General features: G+C 42.7%; 1 long non-coding RNA gene across 9 annotated transcripts in view; it reads right to left on the reverse strand.

The window, feature by feature from the left end:
- The window catches only part of LOC140480660 (uncharacterized), a 293960-nt gene that overhangs the window by 266901 nt on the left and 14320 nt on the right, over nt 1-12739 (reverse strand). Inside the window, exon 3 of one of the 9 annotated variants that reach the window (XR_011961367.1) lies at nt 861-939. The exons of 6 other annotated variants lie outside the window; for them this stretch is intronic. This is a non-coding gene — a long non-coding RNA (uncharacterized lncRNA). 2 more of the 9 variants (XR_011961369.1, XR_011961366.1) reach the window with 2 other exon arrangements.

Below are 12739 nucleotides of genomic sequence, written 5' to 3' on the forward strand. Positions count from 1 at the left end.
GAAGTGTCCAAATAAGATGCTTTCTAAGGTATATCTATAATATGTCAAGACAATTTGACTACAATCTACACAATATTTCTTTTCCCCAGATTCCAATGACTACAGTTTTGTTCAGGCTCCTTAATGCCATACTTGACTAAACACTGCCTTCATCCTGTCTTATACAAATAAAAACTTAAAATGCCTGATCTCACAAAACTGGTGAAACATTCTCCCTTTTAGGTGTTGAGTTGATCTGCAGCTGAGGTCTATTACCTTTCTTCACCATTCAACCATTGGTTTGGGTGGCTTCCATTGTGCGGTTGTGGTGAGATATGAAAAGCGATTCTCACTTCCAGGGAAATCATTATTATTATATTTCCTTTGTTATCTTTGGAAGTGCTCATTGAATATTGAAAGGTTTCTTGTGATTTCTTCCTGAGGTAAGTACAGTCTTGTCTCAATATCAGCCAAAACCTCAGGTGACATCTGGGAGCCACCTTGTAAAAGTGTTCATCCAACAGGAAATGTTTGAGGTCGCCTGCCTGGGCAGAGAAGGCAACAGTTATTGCCTTGGTACAGCCATGTCAGGCTGATTATGATATATCACAGAGACCTGAAGAAATCGTATCAGATCTCCACAAATGCCTCCAGCATGGAGGTCTCCAGATGGCTCCTGGAAAATGTTGACAATGTACAACCTCAGAGACATGGAGACTTTGAAAGCCAATGACAGGATTTGAGAATCAGTAGAATGTCGCTCAACATCATGATAGACCAAGGCATGTATGTTGATTACGAATTCTGAGGTTAACCTGAGCCATCTTCTGCACTGGTTCTCAGTCACAGAATCATGACTTTTACAGTTCCCAGTCCCTTACCTCAATGTAAAGCCTGGTTGTGCCTCTCGTCCTTCTCATTTGCATTCACTCCAGCTCCTGGCTGTTACCATCCCTCTAGCTGTCAATTTAATTTGATTAGATTTGTTATTGTCATATGTACTGAGGTACAGTGAAAAATATTGTTTTGCATGCTTACTAGACAAATCATACCTTACATTAGTACATCAGGGTAATAGAACAGAATGCAGAAAAACTGTTGCAGCTACAGAGATGTTGCAAAGAAAGATCAATTCCAAAAATGAGTGGTCCATTTCATAAGTCTGATAACAGCAGGAAAGAAGCTGTTCTTCAAACTGTTGATACATGTTTTCAAACTCTTTTTTTCTGCCTGACAAAAAGGGGTGAAAGAGAGTATAACCAGGCTGGGAAGAGTATTGATTTCCTATTTTATTATGTTGGCTGCTCTCCCGAGGTGGTGGGAAGTGTCGAACTGAGTCAATGGAAGGAAGGCTGGTTTGTGTGATGGACAGGACTGCATTCTCAACTGTCTGTAATTTCTTGTGGTCTTGGGCTCAGCAGTTGCCAGATCAAGCTGTGATGCATCCAGATGGGTGACGGTCATTGTAGACATGCACAATTTCCTTAGCCTTCTGAGGAAGTAGAAGCATTGGTGTGCATGTTTGACTGTAGTGTCAATGTGGATGCAACAGGACAGATTGTTGGTGATTTTATCCCTTGGAGCTCTTGAACACCCCCACAGCAGTACCATTAATATAGACAGGGGCATGTCCTCTACTTTGCTTCCCGAAGACAGTGACCAACACCCTCATTTTGCTGGCATTGAGGGAGAGATTGTTGACTTTACATCAGGTCACTAAGCTCACTATCTCTTTCTTATACTTAGTACCATCATTGTTTGCGATCCGATCCACAACAGTTGTATTGTTAGCAAATTTGTAAATGGAGTTAGAGCTGATTTTAGCCATACAGTCATGAGTGTATAAGAAGTATAGTAGGGGACTGAGTACACAGCCTTGCGGGGCACCCGTGATAAGGAATATTGTGGAGGTGTTGTCACCTATCCTTATTGCAATGGGGTCATCTGTAATATGACATGAACCCAAAGTCCCAGTTGAGGCCCTCCCTACGGGTACCTGAACTTAGCTATCAGCCACTTTTCGCTGCTGCCTGTCCCGAAGTCCGCCTTGGAGGATGGTCACCCAAAGGTCCGAGGTTGAATGTCCTGGACCACTGAAGTGTTCCCTGACTGGGAGGGAACACCCGTCTGTTGATTGTTGTGCAGTGTCCATTCATCCATTGTCATAGCCTCTGCTCAGTCTCACCAATGTACCATGCCTCAAAGCATCCTTGCCAGCAGCATATGAGATAGACAATGTTGGCTGAGTCACAGGAGTACCTGCCCGGTACATGGTGGTTGGTGTCCTCATGTGTAATCCATATCGGAACTATGACACATCTTGCAGCATCTGCCATAACAAGGTTATATGGCGTTGGCCTGAAAACCGGGCAGTTTGCTGCAAATAATGATCTGTTTGAGGTTTGGTCGCTGATTAAAGGCGAGAATTGGAGGCGTGGGGAAGGTCTTGGCGAGGTGCTCATCCTCATTGATAATGTGTTGCAGGCTGCGTAGAATGTGGTGTAGTTTTTCAGCTCCTGGGAAGTACTGGACAATGAAGGGTACCCTGTCGGTTGCAGCTCGTGTTGGTCTCCTGACAAAAGGGGGAGAAGGGGGCTGAGAGATAAATAGAGAAGTGGGGATGGGACTAAGGGAATGTAGCGGGGAAGGCGATAGGCTGATGCAGTTGGGGGGGCAATTGTGATAGGTTGGTGGGGACAGTGGAGCGGACAAGTGGCAAGGACAAGTCCTACCTGTCCATCTTCCTCCCCACTTACCCACTTCCCTCTCTCCACCGACCTATCACGATAACCTCCTCCTGAATCCACCTATCACCTTCCCACCTACCTTGCCCCACTACCCCTCTATTTATTTCTCAGCCCCCTTCCCTCTCCACATCCCTGATGAAGGGTTTATGCCCGAAACGTCAACTCTCCTGCTCTTTGCATGTTGCCAGACCTGCTGTGCTTTTCTAGCAACACACTTTTTGACTCTGACGTTCCAGGATCTGCAGTCCTCACTTTCTCCTTGGTGCTGGGCGGAGGGTTGTTTCTCAAACTGGAGGCCTGTGACCAGCCATGTTCCACATGGATCAGCACTGGGTCCCTTTTGTTTGTCATTTATATAAATTATTTGGATTAGAATATAGGAGGCATGGTTAGTAAGTTGGCAGATAACACCAAAATTAGCGGTATAGTTGAATTAAAGAAGGTTATCTAAGATTACAAAGAGGTCTTGATTAATTGGGACAATGGACTGAAGCGTGGCAGATGGAGTTTAACTTAGATGAATGCAAGATATTGCATTGTGGTAAAACAAACAAGGGCAGGACTTATACAGTTAGTGGTAGGGCCTGGATAGTGTTGTTGAACGGGGAGAGGCCCACTGCTTCAAGTACATAGTTCTGTGAAATTTGTATCACTGTCGGACAGAGTGTTTAAGAAGGCATTTAGCACGCTTGCTTTCATTGTTCAGACCATTGTTTATAGGAGTTGAGATGTCATGTTGAGGATGTTGTACAGGACGTTGGTGAGGCCACTTTTGGAGAATTATGTACAGTTCTCGTCACCCTGCTATAGGAAGGGTATTATTAAATTAGAGCGGGTGTAGAGAAGATTTACTAAAGGATGTTACTGGGTCTGCAGGGTTTAAATTATAAGGAGTGGCTGGATAGGCTGTGACTTTTTTTCACTGAAACGTAAGAGGTTGAGAGGTGACCTTATGGAGGTTGATAAAATTATGAGGGACACAAATAAGGTGAATAGCAAAGGATTTTTTTTCCCTACGATGGCTGAGTTCATAACTAGAGGGTATATTTTTAAGATGAGAGGAGCAACATTTAAAAGGGACAGAGGGTAATTCATGTGTGGAATGAATTACCAGAAGTGGTAGATGCAGGTACAGTTACAACCTTTAAAAGATGCTTGGACAAGTAAATGAAGAAGGGCTTATGCCCGAAACGTCGATTCTCCTGTTCCTTTGATGCTGCCTGACCTGCTGCGCTTTTCCAGCAACACATTTTTAGCTCTGATCTCCAACATCTGCAGTCCTCACTTTCTCCAAGTCCATGAATAGGAAAGGTTTAGAGGGAAATGGGTCAAACACAGCAATGGGACTAGTTTAGTTTGTGAAACTTGGTCAAGATGGACTAGTTGGATCTGTTTCCATGCTGTATGAATCTATGACTCTATATGTTCTTTTCAATTTTCTTTTGTGTTATTAATTCTAGGAAGCACGGTGGCTCAGTGGTTAGCACTGCCACCTCACAGTGCCAGGGACCCGGGTTCAATTCCTGCTTCAGGCAACTGTCTGTATGGAGTTCGCACACTCTCCCTGTGTCTGCGCGGGTTTCCTCCAGGTGCTCCGGTTTCCTCCCACAGTCCAAAGATGTGCTGGTCAGGTGAATTGGTCCGGCTAAATTGCCCATAGTGTTAGGTGCATTAGTCAGGGATAATGGATCTGGGTGGGTTACTCTTCGGAGAGTCGGTGTGGATTTGTTGGGGTGAAGGGCCTGTTTCCGCACTGTAGGGATTCTAATCTGCCATAATGAACTCTCATATCAATTTCTTTCTTCATCCAATGAGCGGCAGCACTTGGGGAATTTACCAATTGCACGCGTATAGTTACTGGTGAACATTTGAAATGAGATTTGTGTTTCCCGTTTAAAGTGATCACTAATCAAGAGCATAAAACAGCAAAATCACTGTAACAGAAAATCACAAAAGATTTAATGAAAGAGAGGCGTAGGTGTCAAGAGAACAACTGGAAGTACAATCAAATAGAACACTGCGGTATCATTTTTTGAGCATGTTTTAATGACCAGATGTAACACTTGAAAATACTGAGCTGCATTTTTTTTATTGTTTTCTGAGTCTTCTTTTGAATCTAGAACTGAAAGCCCTTATCTGAGCAATCCAAATGCACAAGTGAGTCTTAAGCACCTGCTCAACATGGAGCTTAGGACCTCTTAGAAGAATTGCAACCTTGTCATATGAATGTGTAATTATAAGAATAAAGGGCATTTCAAACTAAGTGTAATTATAATGCAGATGTGATATGTTGAGGTCAGATTAAATTAAACCCGAGCAATAAAATCCCTTGAGGTTGAACAGTTTTTTTAGTCTTCTGTTAAACTCGTTTTTAAGTTACTCGTCATTTTTGAAGTTTTAATTACTTTTATGAGGTTGTATAACCTTTAATTTAATGCAAGCAAACATGGAAACATTTTCAAGTGAATTAAAGCCTCATCTTTGATAAATTAAAAAGTAAAGTGCATTGAGTCTCTGAGTGCATTCATTTCACATTTGATTTGTTTAGCCAAAAAAAATCAATGGGCACAGCCAATCCTCAGTGTATGAGGTCTATTGCTGTACAGATGTTTTTATTATCTTTTTACACAATCTCTTAGAATCAAACTCAGCTCTTCCCAACTGCATTAGCTGTGGAAGTGCTGGTGTTGGACTGGGGTGGACACTTCATCTGAAGAAGGCACAATGCTCTGAAAGCTTGGGATTTTAATTAAACCTCGTGGACTAGAACCTAGTGATGTATGACTTCTGACCATTTTTGATGTGCCACCAGATCTAAGCTGATCGCCTGACTCGCCCGACCAACTAGATCTGATACCATCCACATCCCCTACTCTAAACTCCCTTCATCAACCGAACCTCTCACCCCCAACAACCTCCACACCTACCTGCCTGACTGAAGCTGACACCCTCCTCCTGGACCTGGCTTGTTTTCCAATTCCCTTGCTCCAGAACTACATTCCATCTCCCCTCCACCCACCCCCACCCCCACCGACCATAGATACTCAATATCTCATCCCCTTGTATTTGATACCACCCACCCCTATACCCTATCCCTCCCCACAGACCGATCCCAAATCACCAACCCTCCCCAATCCCTGCGACTCCCAACCATCACCAACTGGAGCCAACCTGACAAACACTTAACTCCACCCCCAAACTACCCCGAGTACTTTCTCATATAGCTACCACCCTACCATTAACCCATACAATCAACACCTTACCCCTCAACACATGTCATAATACTCCCTTATCCACCTGAAATACAGCATGAACTACCATAAAAAAGGAGTGTGGTTTCAATGCAACTCGACTTCATTGCTGGCTGCATGGATTCTTAAACTACTTCACAGAGAAAGCTCTGGTCCCAGACTGACCAATAGAAAATTCCTGGAAACCCAAGGTTGTATGTTTCTTTCCATCCAATCAGCATAAGATCTGGGCCTTTTTTTTATTATGGAAGGGATTAACAGTTGACAAGTCGGGTGGTTGGAGCCAGGTGGTTTGTAAAGGATGGAGGAGTGTTTTGGAGAGAATGGGGTGGGGAGGGCGGGGGGGTTGTTGCAAGCTGGAGTTTGAGGGACTATGGGTGCATGCTAGTTGGTCAGCACTTCTAAGTTACATACATTTTGAGATTTTACTTTTACAACTGCTGCTATTAATCCTTTCAAATCCAGGTTCGGTGCTTGTATTTACAGTTCTGTGAGAATTGGAATACTTCTGTGGGAAAATATAGGGATCTAGCCAAAGCCCCTGAATGGGGCCTCAATGCTGTAGGCATCTGCACAGGTTTTTGGGCACTATATCTCTTCATATTACAAGCCTGAAATACCCTGGTAAATATCATCCATGTCCACGTGTCAGGACATGCTCTGGTTTCCGATGCGCAAATTTCTCAATGTTCATTGCTAATCCAGTCAGAAGATCCAAGCCTTTATTGTCTTCAAATTGATCCTATCAAATTTATTTTTGCCTTCTGGCACATATGTAACCACAGACACATTCTTGCTAACCGGCTGTCGATTGTGGTTGGTTGTTGTACACAACTGGCTCCATAATGGTGAGAGGAATCTACGCCACTGTTCAGTGTATAGCCAGTGCTCAAGCATCAATGGGCCACAACTGCAACCTAAACCACATTTTATGATTGAGGGACTTCACCAAGTCAGATTTGACACTTAAGTAATCAAGTCCACTCTAGTGAGGAAAGTTTTAAAAACATACAACTTTAAGGTAATACCAAGTTTTTCTTAAATATAAACTGAAGCATCAGACAGTCAGTATCATGTCAGCTTGCTTGAACAGCAGCACTTTCATATGAGTCTGAAGTTATAGATTCGAGTCCTACTTACTTGAAGACATAAACTCGCAATCTACTGAAGTACCCATAGAATGAAGCATTGTCAAAGGTGCCATGGGATGCTAAATTGATACTCCAGCTACTCATTCAGGTCGGCATAAAAACTCCTACAGCATTCCTGTTCAAGTAATGAATAACTAGCGTCCCCATCAACATTATCCACACACTGGATTAGTGGTGCTGGAAGAGCACAGCAGTTCAGGCAGCATCCAACGAGCAGCGAAATCAACGTTTCGGGCAAAAGCTCTTCATCAGGAATAAAGGCAGTGAGCCTGAAGCATGGAGAGATAAGCTAGAGGAGGGTGGGGGTGGGGAGAGAGTAGCATAGAGTACAATGGGTGAGTGGGGGAGGAGATGAAGGTGATAGGTCAAGGAGGAGAGGGTGGAGTGAATAGGTGGAAAAGAAGATAGGCAGGTCGGACAAGTCAAGGAGACAGTAACTGAGCTGCAAGTTTGAAACTAGGATGAGGTGGGAGAAGGGGAAATGAGGAAGCTGTTGAAGTCCACATTGATGCCCTGGGGTTGAAGTGTTCCGAGGCGGAAGATGAGGCGTTCTTCCTCCAGGCGTCTGGTGGTGAGGGAGCGGCGGTGAAGGAGGCCCAGGACCTCCATGTCCTCGGCAGAGTGGGAGGGGGAGTTGAAATGTTGGGCCACGGGGCGGTTTGGTTGATTGGTGCGGGTGTCTCGGAGATGTTCCCTAAAGCGCTCTGCTAGGAGGCGCCCAGTCTCCCCAATGTAGAGGAGACCACATCAGGAGCAACGGATACAATAAATGATATTGGTGGATGTGCAGGTGAAACTTTGATGGATGTGGAAGGCTCCTTTAGGGCCTTGGATAGAGGTGAGGGAGGTGGTGTGGACACAGGTTTTACAGTTCCTGCGGTGGCAGGGGAAAGTGCCAGAATGGGAGGGTGGGTCGTAGGGGGGTGTGGACCTGACCAGGTAGTCACGGAGGGAACGGTCTTTGCGGAAGGCGGAAAGGGGTGGGGAGGGAAATATATCCCTGGTGATGGGGTCTTTTTGGAGGTGGCGGAAATGTCGGCGGATGATTTGGTTGATGCGAAGGTTTGTAGGGTGGAAGGTGAGCACCAGGGGCGTTCTGTCCTTGTTACGGTTGGAGGGGTGGGGTCTGAGGGCGGAGGTGCAGGATGTGGACGAGATGCGTTGGAGGGCATCTTTAACCACGTGGAAAGGGAAATTGCGGTCTCTAAAGAAGGAGGCCATCTGGTGTGTCCTATGGTGGAACTTGTCCTCCTGGGAGTTATTGCTGTTTGGAGAAATTAGTAGTACAAATTAACTGGCCAATTTTCTACAGAGCAATAACAGATTTTGAAAGTAATATACTGCCTATATAGGACAGGAAAGACACAATATAAATGTAAGATTTCACCCTCTTCATTCATCTCACAAGCAATTTTGTTTCTAGCTGAAGACCGTAACTAATAAAATTTCATGATTTGGAGGTGCCGATGTTGGATTGGGGTGGACAAAGTTAAAAATAACACAACACCACGTTATAGGTCAATAGGTTTATTTGGAAGCACTAGCTTTCGGAGCGATGCTCCTTCATCAGGTGATTGTGGAGAATAAGATTGTAAGACACAGAATTCATAGCAAAAGTTTACAGTGTGATGTAACTGAATTTATATATTGAAAAAGGCCTGGATTGTTGCTAAGCCTCTCAGCTGTAAGAATGACCATGTTGGTTTCAGTTCTTTCATATGTAAATTGCAAAACTTTTTTTAAAACGTACATTCTCAAGTGAACTTTAACAATTGGTGTCATGTCGGCTTAGATAATATATCGAAGGTGTTAGCTCCCTGTGGCTGTCTGTGCCACAATGGGATATTGTTCTTTTATCATTATATTATTCTGCGATCATTATTATGCAGTAGAGGTTGGGTTATGAATACAATAAATATATTGAATGGGCTTTCATGAAAGAGAATTTTTATATCATGAAATCTGAAATAAGTACTTAGAAATGTATCTTATTCGCCTCATCGGAGATCTACTCATGATGAATATTGGTTTTTTTCACTCATTCATAGAGTGTTGGCATCACTGGCTAGGTCAGTATTTGTTGACCATCCCTGCTTACCCTCATTGTTGTAAGTCTGGAGTGACATGCAGGCCAGACCAGGTAAGGATGGCAGTTTCCTTCCTAAAAGGACATTAGTGAACCAGATGAATTTTTACAACAATCAACAACAGTCCATCATTAAACTTTTAACTGCAGATTTATATTGACCAAAAACTTTATCATCAGCCATGGTGATATTTGAACCCAGGTCCCCAGAAGATTATCTGGGTCTCTGGATTAATAATCCAGCAATAACATCACTGAGCCACCATCTTCCCAAAGACAATGTCATGGAAAGTATAAGGTCAGGGTAGTTGGTGGAAGCATGTGTAGGTATCGGTTGGCAATAACTTGTCATAGGGCAATATAAGGTTTCATGACATTTTGGGATGATGAGTCATATGTTGGCATTAAATTGACATTGACACTAAAATGCTTAAAGGGTGAGTAGGGGCATGGAGAGTGAGAGAAGCAGGTGAGAACTACATGGCCTATTATTGATCAAAACAATTGGTGGGCCTTTGATCCAATCTTCTTTGAACCCAGCACCTGAGGTCACTTCTGAACTATTCCAAGGCTGTTGGAGCCAACTCCAGCACACTTGTATCCATTCCATGCCCCAGAACAACAAGTGCATTGCTTCAGGATTTTCTTTCCCAAATTAAAGATTCCAAATTCCCGTAACTTGTCTATGACATAGAAATTCTGTCCTTAATAGTTGAAAATGGTCTGAAAATGGCAAAACACAGCATCTTATATGGGTTGGCAGTCAACTAATTTCAGAAATTATCTGAAATATAAATTGCTTTGATCAACTTAAGTTGGATGTATCATAACGTTTCTGAGCAGGTGGATTAGAAAATATCTATATATCAGCTCACAGAATAGTTTCAAATTTGATCCTAAATTCAAGCAAGTTGCCTTCAACATCAACAACTGCAATGATGCTGTTAATTAATTAGTAGCAAAGCTTCCACCCTTAAGAATAATAAAAAGTCACATGTAACTTGGCTGTTCACCACCTACCACGTTTTGAAGCATAAATATGAGGTGAGACCAATCCCCACACAGGTACAGCAGCACCCTCTGGTGGGATAGTTATCATAGGCCAGGGAAGAATCAGCCCTCACTTCCCAGTTTACTTGTGCTGAGAGATCAGACATCATGATTAACATCATTCTTGCAGTTAACCTAACAGTCCGATTGTTTCACTTCTGGTGAGTGGCTAAGTAGTTACACACTTCCCACTTCACTAGTCAGACAGCTAAAATGATTGAAAGAAGATGACAGTTTCAAAATTTAAGTGGAGACCGTTCAAAGCAAATGCCAAAACAATATTTATTTTGCATTTTCAAATTCTGGCAAAATGCTGCCAACATATCAAGTATGCTTAACGTATAGGATCTAAGTTAAAAAAAACACACTGACAGAGCACTCTATTCAAAATTTTGTGAACGTATTATTTCTCCTTCCTTTTTAAAGTTATGCTTCTGATAACACTACCACACAAATAGCATATCCGAGTTTAAAATGTGATGTGGTCCACTTTTGAGCCGACAAACACGTCTTGGCTTCAACATCCTTAAGCTAGCAAAAGAGATTGACTACAGTCAAGAAAACAACTGGTTCTAAAATAAGCCATTGGCTAGCACATGGCCAAGGAGCAACCATTGGAAGGTTTCATTTGAGGAGCAAATCACTGCAGATACTGGAATGCTGGAAATGACAGTGAGTAAGGCAACATTCGTGGAGAGGGAGCAAGCTAACATTATGAAGAGTCTTCCAAACTTGAAATGATAGCTTACTGTCTCTCCACAGAAGGTTTCATTGGGTTTACTGAACTCATTATAGAACCCAAACAAAGCATGTGGTGAGATTAGCTATGCAGGCATAAGCAAATTGTTCCATTCTTTCAACAGGAAAGAAGTCACATATTTTACAGGACTGGTGGAAACGTTCAATCCTCTGGCTTCTCAACCAGAGCAGTTAATACAAATGACACAGATATTGCTGAATGAGCAGCCATCTTTCAGGAACGAGGTGAAGGATGTGAAACAATCCAGTTCATCAGGTAAACAACCACAGTAGATGGCTGAAGTTGCCCAACATCATCAACAAGCTGACATAAAAAAGCTGATATACATCAACCTAGATGTACTAGCAGATTGAAAGTAAACATTTGTTTGAACAAAGTGGAGTTTTATACAGCTACATGAATGCCAAACTCATATCCACAAGACTCAAGATGAGCTCAAAAAGAAGAAATTGCTTAGTCTGAACAACTAAGACATTGCAGAAAACTAAATGAATATTACCTGGTCCAGAAATCCAGGACACTGCACAAAAGAAATACAGCAACTGTGGCGCATGATGGACATTCATAAGATTAAAGATCCCTCAGATGATGTAATGGAGTATTCCCTGAGTTACCAGGTTACAGTTCCTCTACAAAGGGATTTCAGGAGATTTAAAGCTCTCGATCTGGCATTGGACAAACAACCAGGTCTACCAGGAGTGACATCCTAGACAAAGCATACACCAGGTATAAACGATCCTCCAACAGGAAATGATCCACAGATTAGAATCAAGATCAACAGTCTTTAAGCAGAATACCTGCAATTCTTACAAATCTGAAGAGACAACATCTTGGGAAAATTGTGAGATGTCCTGACCACAAGCATTTGCAAAGAGGCTTGGATGGGGCAAGGAGTAATAGTGGAAAGTAAATGTATATTGATTAACTACAGAGGGAAAAAATGTGAGAGATGTTAGAGCACAGAATGCTGACAGAAGATGTGATATAGGTGAGCAAAGTTCTGAGAGGCATAGGCAAAGTAGATAGTGAGAAACCTTCCCCATAGTAAAACGGCCATTAATCAATTCGGATACGGGGGGTTCAGATGGAATTTATTAAAAAAAGACGTTGCACCAACAGGGTTGTCAGTATCAGGAACTCATTACATGAAAGGATAGGAGAGGAGGCTACTTTTAAGCCATTTAAGAACTATTTAGATGAATTCTTACATACAAAAATACTGGCTGCATGTTGGAAAATGCAATTAGGAAAACAGGATATTTGTTGACTACCACAGACATGATGGGCTGAAGGGCCTCGTTCTGAGTTGTAAGAACATTATGATGCTAAGTTGTATAATGTAATGGTTCTGGAAGAATTAATCTTAATGCTACATTGAACTCCACCTAAACTAATGATGGGTAAATTGTAACCACTGCTTCCGATTCTGTTCAGACTACTAGGGATATATTCTCTACCACTGCTAGACAAATCTGAGACTCAGAGTCATAGAGACGTACAGCATGGAAATAGACCCTTCGGTCCAACCCATTCATGCCGACCAGATATCCCAACCCAAACTAATCCCACCTGCCAGCACCCGGCCCATATCCCTCCAAACCCTTCCTATTCATATACCCATCCAAATGCCTCTTAAATGTTGCAATTGTACCAGCCTCCACCACTTCCTCTGGCAACTCATTCCATACACGTACCACCCTCTATGTGAAAAAGTT

Source organism: Chiloscyllium punctatum, chromosome 8 (genome assembly GCF_047496795.1).
Source record: "Chiloscyllium punctatum isolate Juve2018m chromosome 8, sChiPun1.3, whole genome shotgun sequence".
NCBI lineage: Eukaryota > Metazoa > Chordata > Chondrichthyes > Orectolobiformes > Hemiscylliidae > Chiloscyllium > Chiloscyllium punctatum.